The sequence below is a fragment of the Pleurodeles waltl genome, chromosome 7 (genome assembly GCF_031143425.1).
Source record: "Pleurodeles waltl isolate 20211129_DDA chromosome 7, aPleWal1.hap1.20221129, whole genome shotgun sequence".
NCBI lineage: Eukaryota > Metazoa > Chordata > Amphibia > Caudata > Salamandridae > Pleurodeles > Pleurodeles waltl.
The window spans coordinates 559,227,343-559,242,721 of record NC_090446.1 but is presented as its reverse complement, the minus strand read 5'-3'; the positions used below and the strand labels follow the sequence as shown (position 1 = coordinate 559,242,721).

The following is a 15,379-nucleotide window of genomic DNA, read 5'->3' as shown; positions in this document are numbered from 1 at the left end:
GGAGCATGGTGGTAAATCAGGAACGCATACGCTGTGCTGTAGCTTTTTGGGAGGAAAACCTGTTAAATCTTGACTTACTTCACAGTCACTTGATAACTTCCTTTACGGGAATTTTTTTGTAGCACAGCTTGCTGCCTCATACTCTTCTGAACCATTGTGAAATTCGAGGGTAAACAAAACTTTATATAAATATCAATGGGGATACTGTACAAGGACAGTGTCTCTTTCACTATTTTCAAATTAATAAACACTGAAACTCAACCATAACATGTGTACTTCGCGGACTGACAACTCTTTGCATAAGATTACTTTCATTTCAGTCATCAAAATTATAGATTTGAATGTGTGTCTTTTTTATGGCATTTGTGAGAATAAAAGGAAAACAACAATTTTGTTTACCAGTGGCCCTGCATAGACTCAAACCCACAGTCAGATGCACTGCAATAAATAAGAAAGTTTAGGAAGAACAATTTCTCTTCTAGCAAATATTATAGACTTGAAAAAATTCTGGAAACGTCTGGTTATTGCCATTGAAAAAGTCATACAACCCTTATGCCAAATGGTCAATGAACATATCACTACATTTTTTTCAAGAAAACTGAAGCACCGCCTCATCCTCCACGATAGAGTGGGAAGCCTTGCAACGAGAGGCTTGGACATTATTAAAACATTAGTGGGTGTTGAGTAGACCCTTCCCAGGGAACTGGCCGCCTTGGGGGCTCCTATACTTGGAACTGGAACGCACTGTTTTATCCACTCCTGATAGAGCCCACAATTTGCTTACATCGGTCTAAGTACTTTGATTATCTGGAAACTCTCAGATGTCATGTCTTTGCTGAATACAAAGTTTAAATTCACAATGAAGGGCTTTAACCTAGCCGCTAATTGGAGCAATTTGTTAACACCCATCCTGCTGAGACCACCCCACCCCATATCTAGCATGTATCGGGGGACAGCTTGTACTCAAGCAGGCATTAACAATACATTCTATTAATACTACACTTCTTTATATTGTGCCCCGACTGCCAAACTGGCTGCATTTGTAACACCGAATAACCTTTCTCCAGAGGTGCAATTCTCACTAGAAGCCCATTATCAATTTGCAAGGGTTCAAATCTATACCAAATGACATTCCCGGAGGGAATGATCTGATACCCATGCCCTTTCAGCAGAATTTTATACCGTATTTGCACAGTCCCTGGCACACAGGTGGAAGCCTTAATGTCGGAAGCTGGCTATCTATGTAGTGTACCAATGTAAGGGGACACTAGGCAGCTAGTCTAGGCAATCCTTATTGGTTTACAGGGAGTAGGAAGCTGGCTCTCTATAAGCGTGGGAAGTGGTCAGAAAACAGCAGACTACCAGGGTTAATGTGAGGGTGTGAAGAGAAAACAAGCATCAATCAAGGCAGACTAGAAACAGCACAGACCCACACCATAAAGGGCACTAAGAGCCGTGGAGTATCCCCCAAACTGCAGGGTAAACCAGTGTAGGAAGCTGGCTCTCTATATGGTGCACTAAAAAGAACTACATCGTGCAGACAGTCGAGTGGATCCCTAATTGGTTTGCAGAGACTAAAGTAGATAGGACTATTATTTTGTGGCAGTGTGGGCGAGCAGTTAGACTTATCAGAGGGTAGTGCTAAGCATTTGTTGTACTCACAGAGGCAATAAATGAGAGACACACTCAAAGAATAAATCAGAGAACAATTTAGAAAAATACCAATTCTATTTCATTTTTCAAACTCAAGAACTTCGTAATCAGGTAAGCAGACTTTTACGCATAAATACTTTGCAATTTCAAAAATCAACATAGTGCAATTTTCAGAGTTCTTCTCAGTGTCTTATCCTACGGAGGAAAACAATGTTCAGCAAACACAGTGTTAATAATGACTTGTGGGCCCAATCTCGGACAGCAAAAGGCAAAGACTGGGTACTTAACAAAACCACACCAACAGGTCACACCAGGCAGCACTGGTGAGGCCGGTTGCAGTGGTGCAGTAAGGTGTTGGGTGCCCTATGGTTCACTAGGGTAGTTTGGTCGTTGTGAAGACAAGCTGCAGGCTGGGAAGCCAATCGGGGATAACCAACAGGTAGGTTGTAGACTTGGGATGCTAGGGGACATAGGTGCACCTTTAGTCCACCTCTTCCCCTGTGCCCAGAGGTGACGGATGTCGGGGTGTCTTTAGGTGTCGGGTTTTCTCGTCTAGGAGCACTTGCAGTCAGGGGGGTCCTGTGTGTTGAGGCTGCAGCTGTCGTCAGAGAATTTGGTGGGGGGGACTCGAGCTCTAGAAGCCGGGGACGTCGCTGACACCAGTGACCCACCTCAGACCGGGTCAGGGGCGACGGGTGCAGTGGTTGCTGGAGATGTTGGGTTTTCTCCCACCACCAGACAGGGGGAGAGGGGGCCTGTGTGCAGAGGCTCCAGGCATCTCAGGAGAGTCCAAGATGGGTGAGGCCACACTGGACTCAGTCTCTGGACAGCTGGGGAACCGCGTTGGCGCTGTTGGGTGGCTTCACCTCGGGCCATGGACATCGGGTGCAGTGGTCATATCAAATGTCAGGTTTCTGAGGTTGAAGCAGCTGCAGAGTCTTATCCTTGGAGTTTCTTGTCACAGAGCAGGTCAGCTGCCCACAGGAGAATTGAGTCTTTGTTGAAGGCTGGACGAGTTGACTTTTTCCTTTGAGGTCAGCAAGCAGTACGACGTGGTCAGCTGCTTCTTCTTTTTCCTCTTCTGCGGGTGAAACCCTTCTTTGTCCGGGTCTTCTTAGGTTGTTGAAATCTGAGTTCTAGGGTCTATAGGTGTCAAATAAATACTCAAATTAGGGGAATTACAGGGAGTGCCAGGTGGTAGCCAATGGGCGGACCACCTTTAGAGTGACTACACCTTCTATGACCACTTCCACTGGAAATTAGGCATATCCCTAACTCTTAATCTGCCTAATGTTCCCGCCCGTGCTGCAGGACCTCTGTTTTGTCGGTGTTCATTTTGAGGCAGCTGTTGTTCCCCATGTTGCAATGTTGGTCATTGTGATGCGGAAGTTGACTTTGGCGTTGTGGGGGTCTTCGGTAAGTGAGAGGATTAGTTGTGTCTTGTCAATGTAGGAGACTATATTGAGTCCGTAGGATCTGACGGTCTGCAAGGGGGGTCATGTAGATGTTGAACAGGGTTGGGTTGAGGGAAGATCCTAGCAGTGCACTGCAGGTGATGCTCTTGGGTGTAAAAGTGAAGGGCGGAAGGTGGATGCTCTGCGTGCGGTTTAAGAGGAAAGTGGCGACCCACTTAAGGGCATTTTGTTGAATGCCTATGTTGTGGAGTCTGTTCAGGGGAGTGTGGTGGCAGACTGTATTGAACACTGCAGAGAGGTCCAGAAGGATCAGAGCTTCAGCTCTCCTCGGTCGAGGAGGGTCCTGATGTTGTCCGTGACTGCGTTCAGTGCTGTCTTCAAGCTGGGGTTAGCCAGGAATCCTGAATGTGAGGTGTTCAACAGGTGGTTTTGTTTGAGGTAGTAGGCGAGCTGTTGGTTGACGGCTTTCTCAAGCACCTTGGCCGGGAAGGGAAGCAGGGAGATTGGTCTGTAGTTTGAGGTCACTGGGGTCAGCGGAGGGTTTCGTTAGGATGGGTCGGACCTATGCGTGCTTCCTTTTGTCTGGGAAAGTTGCCGTCGAGATGGAGGTGTTGACCTTTAATGTATGTGGGGTCACCTGGGGTCAGTGACACAGACCTTAACTAGGTCTTCAAAAATGTCAGTTGTGTGTCTAAGCATACATTTAGGCGTGAGTAGATATTGCGTTGAACGTCGACTAGAAGAGAAGGTTCAGAATAAATAAAAATCATCCTCTAGTGGTTCCGTATAGAGCTGAATCTTATGACACACAGCTGCCCTACCTATAATGTCATGGTAAGTAGTGGTATCATCTGGGGGAGAAGGACTTGCTGAGTAGAGATTTGGGTCCGTAGGTGAGCCTTTATCGTAAGTGTTCCACAGGTCATCTTGTGTTGGAATGGAGTACTGGTCTCCGTCATCCTCGTCCCCCTCAAAAGAAAGAATAGAAAAGAATAGAACCCTCTGGGGAATATGATGCTGGTGCAGGCACTGAATGTGGGGCAATGGGTGGTGGTGGTGGGCTGGGGTGCAACAGGCAAGTAACCTTGTTTGCCTTCTTACTGTGCTTTGGTGGTACAGGTACGTCCAAAGCCTCCTCTAATGCTGTCTTTTAGTTGGTTGTGCACCAGTATAGGGCGGTCTTGCCAGGACATGCACAGTGTCTGAGTATATGACCAGTTGCTTTTGTCTCAAATCTATTTCATTCTGCACCCACTGGAGCACAGGTACCACAATCCTGTGTGGTTTGTGAATGAGTATGTTTTCGGCTTGGATGCAGCTTACAATGCCAAAGCTTTCCACGCAAAAGGACGTGGGTCTGTTCTTTTCGGCGCAGAGGTTGAGTGGTGTTTCGGCGCAGACGCTCTCGATTCCAATGTTCGGCTCGACTCCGACGGTGTGGGAGTTGGTTCGAAAGCATGGGTTTTCTGCTGTTTTCTCTGCGCCGAGGCAGAGCTGAGCGTTTCTGATACAGCTGCTCAGTGAGGACCATGGTCCGAGGGCAATGGTGCCCCAAGTAAAGACTTTGGTCAGTCCAGATCCTTTGGGATGACCTGATGATGTTGGGGCTGGGATGGAGGGGGTACCATACTTACAGTTTGTCCCAGTGTGAGGTCCTGGATCTCCAGCTCAGAGCCTGAGCTGCGTTTGGGAGAAAAAGGGTCCTAGTCTGCTGCCAACACCTGGGCGGGGGCCACCTCCAGCGGGTCTTTGGATCTGAGGAGGTCTGATGCATTCTTGGCACTGCAGCAGGACATCGTTGAGTCGTTGATCAAGCAGTGTCTTCTGCGATCGCAAGGACATGGGGGCACTGCAGGTGTCTTCCTGATGGTCGGAAACGAAGCACAAGTTACACACCTGGTGTTGGATGTGCGTGGATACTTGGCGTGGTAGCAAGGACAGAAACAGAAAGGAGTCTGTTTCATCACCAAACATGCATGGCGCGGACGAGATGTCGAAATAGAAGGATCGTCCTGAAGGGCCAAGGCCCAAGGAGGCAGCGGTCAAGCCAAATCACCCAGATGAAACTTATGGTGACTAATGACCGAAGAAGGATTGATTAATAACCACAATCGAAACAATATCGATGGTAGGCATACCAACTCCGAAACAACAATGTTAAGACAAGGAGCATACGTCCGAACCCGATGGCAGAAGAAAACAATCTAACAATGGAGACAGTGACTCTGCCCATTACCAGCAAGAGGCTGGTCACTATGCTTAGTGACTCAAAAAACTTCTTCAGAGAAAAACATTTTGCACACATCCGAACCCAACACTAGATGGCGGAATTATGCTAAGCATGTGTAGCTACACCACATATGCCTCAAATATAAAGTTTACTGAGCTTACGGTTCCTAAAAAGAAAAAGTCTGAACAAATACTTAAAGAAGAAAAGTACTGATACGTCCAGGTTGAACCATAGGTATCCAAACATGCCAATTAAATTTAGTTAGATGTTAAACAAAAGTCAGTGAGTTGAAAGGAAGGCCCCGAGAGACAGGACCAGCTGTTAAATTGTGCAGCGGAATGAAAACTCATTTAGGATGGAGTGCCCAAATTTTAAATCCAACAGCGAGGAAGAGCTTATAGTAGGATTTCATCTGAAGGGTTTTCAGATAAGTAGACTTTAATCTGGTTTTATCCCAGAGGCCAAATGTCAAACTTCTTTCTCTGTCAGGGTGTGAGCCAAAAGTTATCTTTGGTAAGGTAGAGACACTTTGTAGCTGTAGATTCCTCTCCTTAGAATATTCCCCAGGCGTTAGACAGGATCTGGAAATGTTTGAGCAGTATTCCTGCACTCCAGTAAGTTATATCGTTTGGCTCCTATTCGGCGGTGTCGTCTGTGTCTGTAGTTACGTGCGCAGTGCCTATATAGGCACCACCTCAGCAGCTGATGTTGATTTCGTTTCATGAGTTTGCACACCAGAAGTGCAGAGCCACAAAGGATTCTGACATACTGGTGTGTATTGCTATGGCCCTGGAAAGGATGACCCTATTCTGAGATCAGTTTGTAGAGCAGGGATAATGTCAGAGTTGGTAAGGAACCTACAGCTAGATAGGATCTCTACCAGATAAGGCATTACCAAAGGTAAGAAACATGTTCATTTAATAGAGACACTAGCCGCAGATTCTCTACCTTAGAAAAGATAAGCACGCAATGCCTCTCTGGAGGTTTGCCTGCAACACAGATGTTAGACCAAAATGTCCTGCAAGATAGACTGGGAAAAATGCTTGTCCCAATGGACCTGAATGTCAGGTAGTGGTGCTTGGTAAACATATGTAAGGATGCCCACGTTGCTGCCTGACAGATGTCCAGCACAGGGAGTCCATGAGCAAATGAAGTGGTTGCAGCTTTGGCCTTGGTGGAATAAGTATGCAAGCCTTCGGAGAGTTGTTTATTTTGACCAATGTGTAGCCGACCTTTATAAAGCACTATTCGTATTGAGATGGTCCATTTCTGCATGGCCTTCCCTTTCTTAGCTCTGACATATCCTACAAAGAGCTGATTGTCCATCTGGAACTCTTCTGTGCAATCAAGGTAGAAGGACAATTTAGTTTTTTGGGTCCAGGCAGTGGAGTCTCTCCTATACTTTAGAAGGATGAGGAGGAGTAAAGAAGGAAGGCAAGGTGAGATTTTGGCCTACGTGAAAAGAGGTCACAGCCTCCGAAAGGACGTAGGCACATGTTCGTAGAACCAGCCTGTCTGGGTAAAATGTGGTATAAGAAGGTTGTACAGACAATGCTTGCAGCTCACTGACCTTACAGGTCGATGTTATGGCCACATTTAAACCAGTCTTTATAGTGAGCAAGCAAATTGGGCAGTTATCTAGTGGCTCCAAAAGCACAGATATGAAAGGTAAAGACTAAATTAAGATCCCACTGGGGCATGATAAATGGTCTGGTGGAGGGGAAACATATGCTAGAGACCTTTCTGGAACCTAGTCGCAAAACCCAAAGCCTGAAACAGCACTGTATCCACAACAGCTTCAATGAAAGGAGCACCTGAGAGAGAATCAGGAGTGACTTCTGCACATTGATAGTGAACCCCAGAGAATGCAGGTCGTTGAGCATAGTCTGGAGTTTCGAGACAACTGCCTGAGGCAAACCCTCCTTCAACAGTTAATCATAAGGTAGCAGGGAAAGACTGGAGCCCCTGACTTCTGTTGATGTGCTCCAACCACCGCCATCACCATGGCGAACAACTGAGGGGCACTAATGAGGCCAAAGGAAAGCACAGCAAACTGGAAGGGCTCTTGGCTCACCATAAATTGCATGTAACACCTATGACCAACTGGAGATGGATGTGGGAATATGCGTCATGCAAGTCCAATGCTAACATCCAGTCTCCAGAGCAGACAGGACCTGAGCTAGGGTGAGCATTTTAGCGTGAGCATTTTGAGCTTTTCCTTCTTCAGGAAGCGTTTAGAAGGTGCAGGTCAAGGATTCGACAAAGGCCTCTGTCGTTTTTGAGCACCTCAAAGTTGCAAGATTAGGATGTTTGATGCCAATACCCTCTCGATGGCTCCTTTGACCAGAAGAGCTAAGTCTTCATGATGAGATGGTCTGCCATCAGCCGGTTGAAAATGGGTGGCATGGGTGGAGTGTTTTCTAGGAAGGGGATGGAGTACCATTCCGGCATATTTGCAAAACCACCTTGTCTGACAGTACAGACTGCCAGTGGTACATGTGATGGTGAATCCTGCCCCCGACAGGGTGCCTGTGTTGGTATGAGGGTAAAATTAAATGGTTGTGAAGCGGCGGCTGCCAGGGGAGTGGTGGACTGGCCCGTCCTATGGATGTTGTTCTAGTGGGATCTGTGGGTTGGTAGCCCCTCCTGTAGCCAGGCAAGGGATTAAAAGGCAGATTGGGGTTAGTGAGGGGCCATGGATAGGCCCACTGAGGTGGCCATAGCTCTGCTGCCCTTAAAGCACTCCAGCACGGAGTCTGCCTTCTCCTCAAAAAGGAGAGAGCCATTAAAGAGTATGTCCATGAGCACAGCTTGGATATTCTCTAAACAAGCAAGTGGTTCTCAGCCAGACATGGTGCCTAAGGGTTCCAATGACGCAATCGCTCTGCCCAGTGAATCAGTTACATCCAGTCCACATATGATGGTATCACTGAGTCGCTGTCATCTGCAGTTGCTTGTGACAATATGGCTCAGGCACCCTCCAATACCACAGACAGCACTTGCGCAACCTAATCCCACACTGTGTGGGTGTATTGACCCAAAAGACTTGTGGTGTTCACCGAGTGCAGTGCTAGGCTGAAGACGAAGAGAACATCCTCTTAACAAAGGTGTCCAGCTTTTTAGATTCCCTATTCAGTGAAGTGATAGGGAATGCACCAGGGTTAATCCTGGAAGTGAAGGTTTAGACCACCATACTCTCTCGTGGGGTGCTAGGTGAGGAAACTGGGGTCCCCAGGAGCAGGGGAGATGGCAGCAAGCTATTGTCCTGTACACAGGAGCCCCTATGCACGGTGTAGGAAAGTAGCATCTTTCTGATATGGTTACCCCCCACTTTTTGCCTGGTGTCAGTATGTTTTGACTGTAGCACAATGGGATCCTGCTAACCAGGGCCCCAGTGTCTGTGCTCTCTCCTCTAAATTTGGCTGCAAGTTAAATTTTACACCCTCAATAGGCATATTGGTGCACCCATTTTAGTCCTTAGTATATGGTACTTAGGTACCCAGGGCATTGGTACACCAGGGGTCTCCCATGAGCTGCGGCATGTATTATGCCATCCATGGAAGCCCATGCAAGCTGTGTCTGCAGGCCAGCCATTGGAGCCTGAGTGAAATGGTGCATGCACCTTTAACTTAAGATTATAAGGCTTGCCTTATATCTCGGTCATTGCACTTGGACACTGTAAGCCACCCCTCTGGTAAGCCGTTCAGCCCAAGGGCAGGGTGCATGTCCCTAAGTGTGAGGGTACCCCTGCATGAGCAGGGTACCTCTACAAACACCAGACTCTACTCTCCGGGCTTTGTAAGTGCAGGGAAGCCATCTTACATTATCTAGTGGACACTGGTCAACACAAGTGGTCTAACTACATAATGGCTTCTCCGAAGCTAGACATGAATGGTATCAAACATGTTGGAATCATGCAACTACACCGATGCCAGTGCTAGCTGCATGATCCCATGTACTCTGGGGGTTCCTCAGAGGATCCCCCAGTTCTGCATGTGCAGCCTTACGCGGTCTGGCTGCCAGCACACCCTGCTGCCAACTCTAGACACTGTTCAAACAGGTGAAGGCAGAACAAAGGATTTCCTGCAAGGGAGTGGTGTGACCACCTTTCCCTTTGAGGTAGGTGTCTGTAGGCAGGGGTGAGGGGTGGCCTCTGAGCACCACCAGACTACTTTGAAGGGCACATTGGGTGCTCTCCTTGCATAATCCAGTTTGCACCAGTTCAGCAACCCCCAGTTCCTGCTCTGGTACGAAACCACACAAAGGACATGGGAGTGACCACCCCCGTGTCCAGCTCCTCCCATGGGGAGGTGCATAGAGCTCTTCCAAATGGCCGGTTGATTCTGTCATCTTGGAAACAAAGTAGGCAGATGCCTCTGGGAGCATCTGACTGGTTAGGCCAGGTAGGTAGATGACATCCCTGACACCCTCTGATAGATGGGTCACTGCAAAGAGTGACAAACCCCCTTTTGGGATTGCTTGAGGGCTCCACCAAGGGTGTTTCTTCAGGTTCATTGAGGAAATACTCCTAGCATCCGGAACAGCTGATGGTCTTCTTTGGAAATGAAACAAGACTGTATCCAGTTGGGAGGGATTCCTCTGGAACATTGTTTCTCCAGCTCCTGCAAGATTTCTGCAACATCCGTGACTGTGCATCCTCCAGGGTCACAAGAACTCTCTTTGCATCCAAGAAGCAAGAAGGAATCTCCCTGGGAGTAAAGGAGTCACTCCCCTGCATCTCCAGGCACCTGAAGACAACGACGACCGGCTGGTGGATCTTTTTGTCCTACGGACATCAAAAGGCTCTGCAAAACTGGTGGTGGTTCTGTGGTCTTCTTCGGGTCCTTTTTGTCTTTTGATCCACTTGAGAGACTGTGGAACCCTGCTGCAGCCACTAGAACGGAATCCCTGTGCACCGTGACTGTTGTTCTTGCCAAGGCTGGTTTGCTTTTCCTCCAAGGAGATCTTCAGGCTCCAGGAAGCCCCAGTCTCCAGCACCCTACAATTACAAGATCAGCTTCCACTCTGCAGCTCTTGCGGCATGGTACTTCCTGCGACTCCCAGTGCCTGCTGATAGTGGGTAACTTGTGGGTGCTCCATTGACTCCGGCATACTTTCCTACCTGCTGAAGGCCTGCCCTGACTCTCTTTCAAGAGTCTAGTCATTAGGACCTTGCTGGTCCTCAAAACCTACAACTTACCCCTTCAGCTATTTACATTTGCCAAGCCTTGTTGGTGACCCTGCTGGTCACTGATCCACCTGCACTCCACCAACCAGTGTGGTACAGCTCATAGATGACTCCAAGGATCATCTGCATCCCACAGGACTCCGCAGCTGGACCTCTCCTTCACCAGGCTTCAGAAACGTCACCTCCAAGAGGGTGAGCATTGCCTACCTGCATTGCCTGGACATCTCCAAGTGGTCTGGATGTTGCCCCCTTTCTTCTTCAGGTTCCTCTCGTCAGAAACCCACCTTTGGGTTCCACCAACCTAGTCCACGGGTCACAGCAGCAGCTGAAAAACGAAGGATTCCATTGACTCCAATGTGGATTTCTGACGCCACTTCACCCCTATGCACCTGGGTTCCCTAGTGTAAGTACTCAGGTCTTCTTGGTATATACGGGGGGCTCTCAACAACCTTCTTTGTGCCAACTGGCTTCCTCGTGGTCCACTGGGAAGGGTCCTGAATCCATAAAAGTCTAACCATGACAGTCCTGTGTTAGCCTATTGGACAGCCGTCTCAATAACAACTCTGCATTCAGGTTCCTGTGGGATTACAGTTACTTGCCTTTGGTATATTCTTACTCCCCCAGCCCCTGGGATCCTAACACACTTACCTTGGTTGGGAACCTCCATTCTTATACCGGTTTATACCACTTTCTATATTGTGTGCCCTTCACCATAGTATGTATTCCTATGCTATTTCAGATTGTTTCTAAGTGTGTATTTTGTGTGTAGATATCTCCAAATGGAGATATTCCAATGTTAGTATAGTCTTTAGTGTTGTAATAAAGAAACCTTTATTTTTGCAACCCCTGGTGTGGTTCTTTCTTGTGTACAGTTACTGACTGACTATTGTGGTATTGCAAGTGTGTTACACTCCTCCTAGATAAGCTTTAGCTGCTCACCACAGCTACCCCTATAGAGCTCTTTCTATCTGGACACCTAAACACTATCACTAAGGGTTGCCTGGACTCAGTATAGGGTGCCAAACCATAGGTGTACACCATAAACTGAGCCAGCCCCCTACACAGGGCTTGAATTAGGCCCCCCAACAGGGCACCTTTAAAGGCTTCATTAAATGGAAGTAAGGATTCGGAAGGGCATATTGAAGTATCACTGTCAAGACGTTCATCTTTACTGCCACTGAGGACAACTGATGCTCCAAGACCTCAGCTGCTCTCCGCATCACCATTACAAATGAGGCACTGTCCTCCATGGCCACACTAGTGGTAGAGACCAAGCCAGAGTCTCATCAGGAGTCCAAAACCACAGGCATCCTCTTGTTCCTCATACCTACTGTCCTTAGTGTCAACTGGGAGATTCTAGTAACCATAAGGACTCTAAAACACCTCCTAATCATCACCTTCTCCAGGCCTGTTGAATGAAAAAGGCACTGGTTCCAATTCAGAGAGCAAGGTAGCAGTTGGCGCCGGAGTCGGACGACGCTGTCCTGGCTCCATGCCAGAGCCGGGTAGGAAAATGGGGCCTGTGCCGCCATGGGACCTCAGTGGCACAGTGAACGGCATCAGTGGAGTTGGTGCCAAAGAAGGTTGCATTCTCACGAGCAGAGCCATTACGGATCCAGCACTCGATCCAAGGGCCTGACAGGCACTGAAGGAGGACCCACCAGCAGAAATCCGTTAGGAGCCATTCCCGAAACCATGAGGGACCTGAAAGAGATCCAGAGGGATCAGGTCACCCAAATATATCAGAGACATAGCCTCAAACTACTTGAGTTTGGCGGGGTTGCTCTGGCTCCAGGAAACTCGGGAAGGCACAAAGTCGACCATGGCACAGGCTCCACGGTAGAGCGAGACCTAAAGTGCTGATGCTACCGCAGATAACTTGGAACGCTTTGACTTCTTAGACTTCTTGCGCTTGTGGGAATTACTAAATGACTTGAAGAGTAACAACCACCATTGGAAGGCACTCCGCAAGCGGTCTCTGGACCTTTCTTGCAACCGAGATCATAAGTGTCACATGTCTGTCTGATGTTGAGCAGTGACAAGCTCCAGAGAACACTAACTCAACATCTTCATGAAGTGGCAGCCTTCACAGGTCTTTGATTAATTATCCAGCTCCAAGCACCAAAGGCACACCAGATGAGGGTCTGTCACAGATATCTACTTGTGACAGGCACCAGATGGGTTAAAGCCTGCTGGCTTCTTATGGGACATCTCTAACACACCAGGAAATTAAAATAAAAAATACAAAATCACATCAAGAAAAAGTTAGTAAAAAAAATAACTGGGGGTACCTCTCTCCGGATCAGTGCTGAACGATGTGGAAAGAACCCACATCAGCGTGCTGGGTTGGCACCTATATAGGCGGCGCACTTCACTTTTGGCACACACACACACACACACAGGATCTAATCTAATTACTGATATGTAAATTTGATACATCTTAAACCTATAAATTACCTTATTCTTTAAGATGTCCAGACGTTGGGGTGGAATGAGCAGTTTTAGACAACCTAATGCACTTGTTTACCCCCTAGACTTTTCCCCATTTCCATGAGTAAAGGAAAAACACAAAATTAATTTTAACCACTTGCATGGCTTTTGGAACACCTTGGAACTGCTCTGCAAGAAAGCAGTTTCTAAAAAAAGGGAACTGGTAAGGGTATGATTGTGCCACTAACAATCAAATATAAACTGAAAAACTACAGACACGGTCTGGCAGCAAGGCTATTTTATAAAAATGTTTCAGCAAAGGAAATAGGGACAAGTAATGTTAGAAAGCAGACTATGGCCCTCATTACAACTTTGTCGGGCGGCGCAACCGCCTGCGGAACAGTCTGAGGACCCGATTATGTCTTTGGTGGGCTGCGTGCAGCCCACCAAAGCTGTGGAGGAGAAGCCGCTGTCAGGCTCCTGGCCTCTCCCCCACCCTATTTGAATGTCCCCACCATGCTGGTGGTGGGAACATCCACAGATGCATTGGTCCCTGCTCCTCATGGAGCCGAGGCCAATGCAGCCGAACACAGGCGGCTGTGCAGCATCCACTAAAAGCGCACCGTCTACAAATGCAGACAGTGCACATTCTGTGGGTTCTGCATGGGGGACCCTGAACTGTCCAGTGCAGGCCCCCCCCCCCGAGTGGTCCCTTTTTTTATTTTCTGCCAGCCCTTCCATGACGGTAAGGCAGCCACAGAAAGGCTAGCAGAAAAACATTTCCTAATCAGCATGGCTGACAGTCCGACCGTCAGCATTGTAAACTGACGGTCGCACCGTCAGCCCAGAGGCGGTCCAGCCTCCAATGTGGCCCTGGCGGTCCTATTCAGCCCCCGAGTGTTTGTCTGTGATTTTGGAACTCTATTTCCCAACAATGCATTTGTCAATGGGATGTACGGAGAGTTGAGTGTAGTTGAGATTACTTGGGGGGGTGGAGTTCCCCAGAAGACCTCATTTTTTTAACCAGTTATTTTAATTTATTCTTTTAGTGAATTGTTTTAGTTTATTGTTTGCTCCAATACCCATTCTCCTTGTGTGTAGATCTTTCCAGTAGGTGGAAGGGTGGTTGTGAGGGAAGGTTTAGTCCATACTACCCCAGTAACAGGTAGGTCACGGCCCTCGTTGGATGGTGACCGTTCAGCTACACGTTCAGAGCTTATCTGACAGAAATTCACTGACAGGGACGCTCGAGTTAGGAAACAGAATTTTTTTTTAAACTTAGAAAATCACTGAAAACTATATTATGTTATAGTTAGGTTCAAATTTTACATGCACAAAACCACGAAATTCAACAATTATAGTTCTACAACTCTCAAGAAACTGTAACACACTGCCTAAGGTAACTATAACTGGCACCCTCACTATGCACTGCTATTTACCCCATGTATTACATCAATAAAAACATCTTCTATAACATCATCTATAAAATTATTTATAATATCACTACAACATATGCAATAAAATTATTGATAAGAAAACTGTGCATGACGGTTAGTTCAGTTCACAAAAACACATTTGTAGTGTCAGGAGTATGGAACTTGTCTCAGGTCAAACCTTATAATGTCCCCGGGTCACTTGCCAAAGATGAGATAACGCAGATGCTACCTGTACAAAGACCTCTATCAAGGTTATCTGCATCAAACTGCGGTTCTGGCCTCCACCCCTTCAATCATCAGCGTCTCACTCCATTCTGTTAACTCTTAAGTTCTCAACTCTCAACTGCCTTCCATTCGCCCTCACCTCAGCACTAACATTTCAATTATGACATTTAATGAATTTTGTTCTGCTGCTTGAAACAATTGTGGTAGCTGATAAATCATTCGATGCTAAATACATAAGTAGGTTATCTTGGACAATGTAAAATATGGAAAGGAACCAAGGTTGAGGTGCAGGACAATTAAGCTGGAAGAGTGATTCATGGGCCGGCTCCCTGAGAAGTCTCCAATGGAGCAACAGCTGGTACAGCTGCTTCAACTTTTATCCCACTCAATATGCTATTTGTGGTCCACCCCTTGTGCAAACTTATGAGGCAAAATAGTGGACATTGGGCGTATAAGGAGATGCAAATGACAATGGTGCACCCATTGTCCTTGACTGCAGACATCCAAAAGTCTTTTGTGGAGCAGGGGAGAATGTGCAGGAGGGAGAAGCTGAACCAGAGAAACCCTGACTAATGATACATGAGTGGTGGGGGATTGAAGGACTTTGGCCCAGGCGTACCTTTCTCAGAAGGAGTTGGGCACTCTGCTGTTTGACAAAAGTGATGCCCTGAATGGGAAGGGTGAAGCAGAGGGCCAGGTATGAAAGCAAGACAAGAAGGAATTTTTAATCTCCATCATCATAAAGAGCAGGGGGCATCTGATGAGTGGTCCGGTGACTTAGTGGGTGAGGAAATAGAGAGGG

At 47.4% G+C, this 15,379-nt stretch overlaps 1 protein-coding gene across 3 annotated transcripts in view; it reads right to left on the bottom strand.

The window, feature by feature from the left end:
* The window catches only part of TEP1 (telomerase associated protein 1), a 1,055,001-nt gene that overhangs the window by 958,650 nt on the left and 80,972 nt on the right, over nt 1-15,379 (bottom strand). The gene's annotated exons all lie outside the window — the stretch shown is intronic.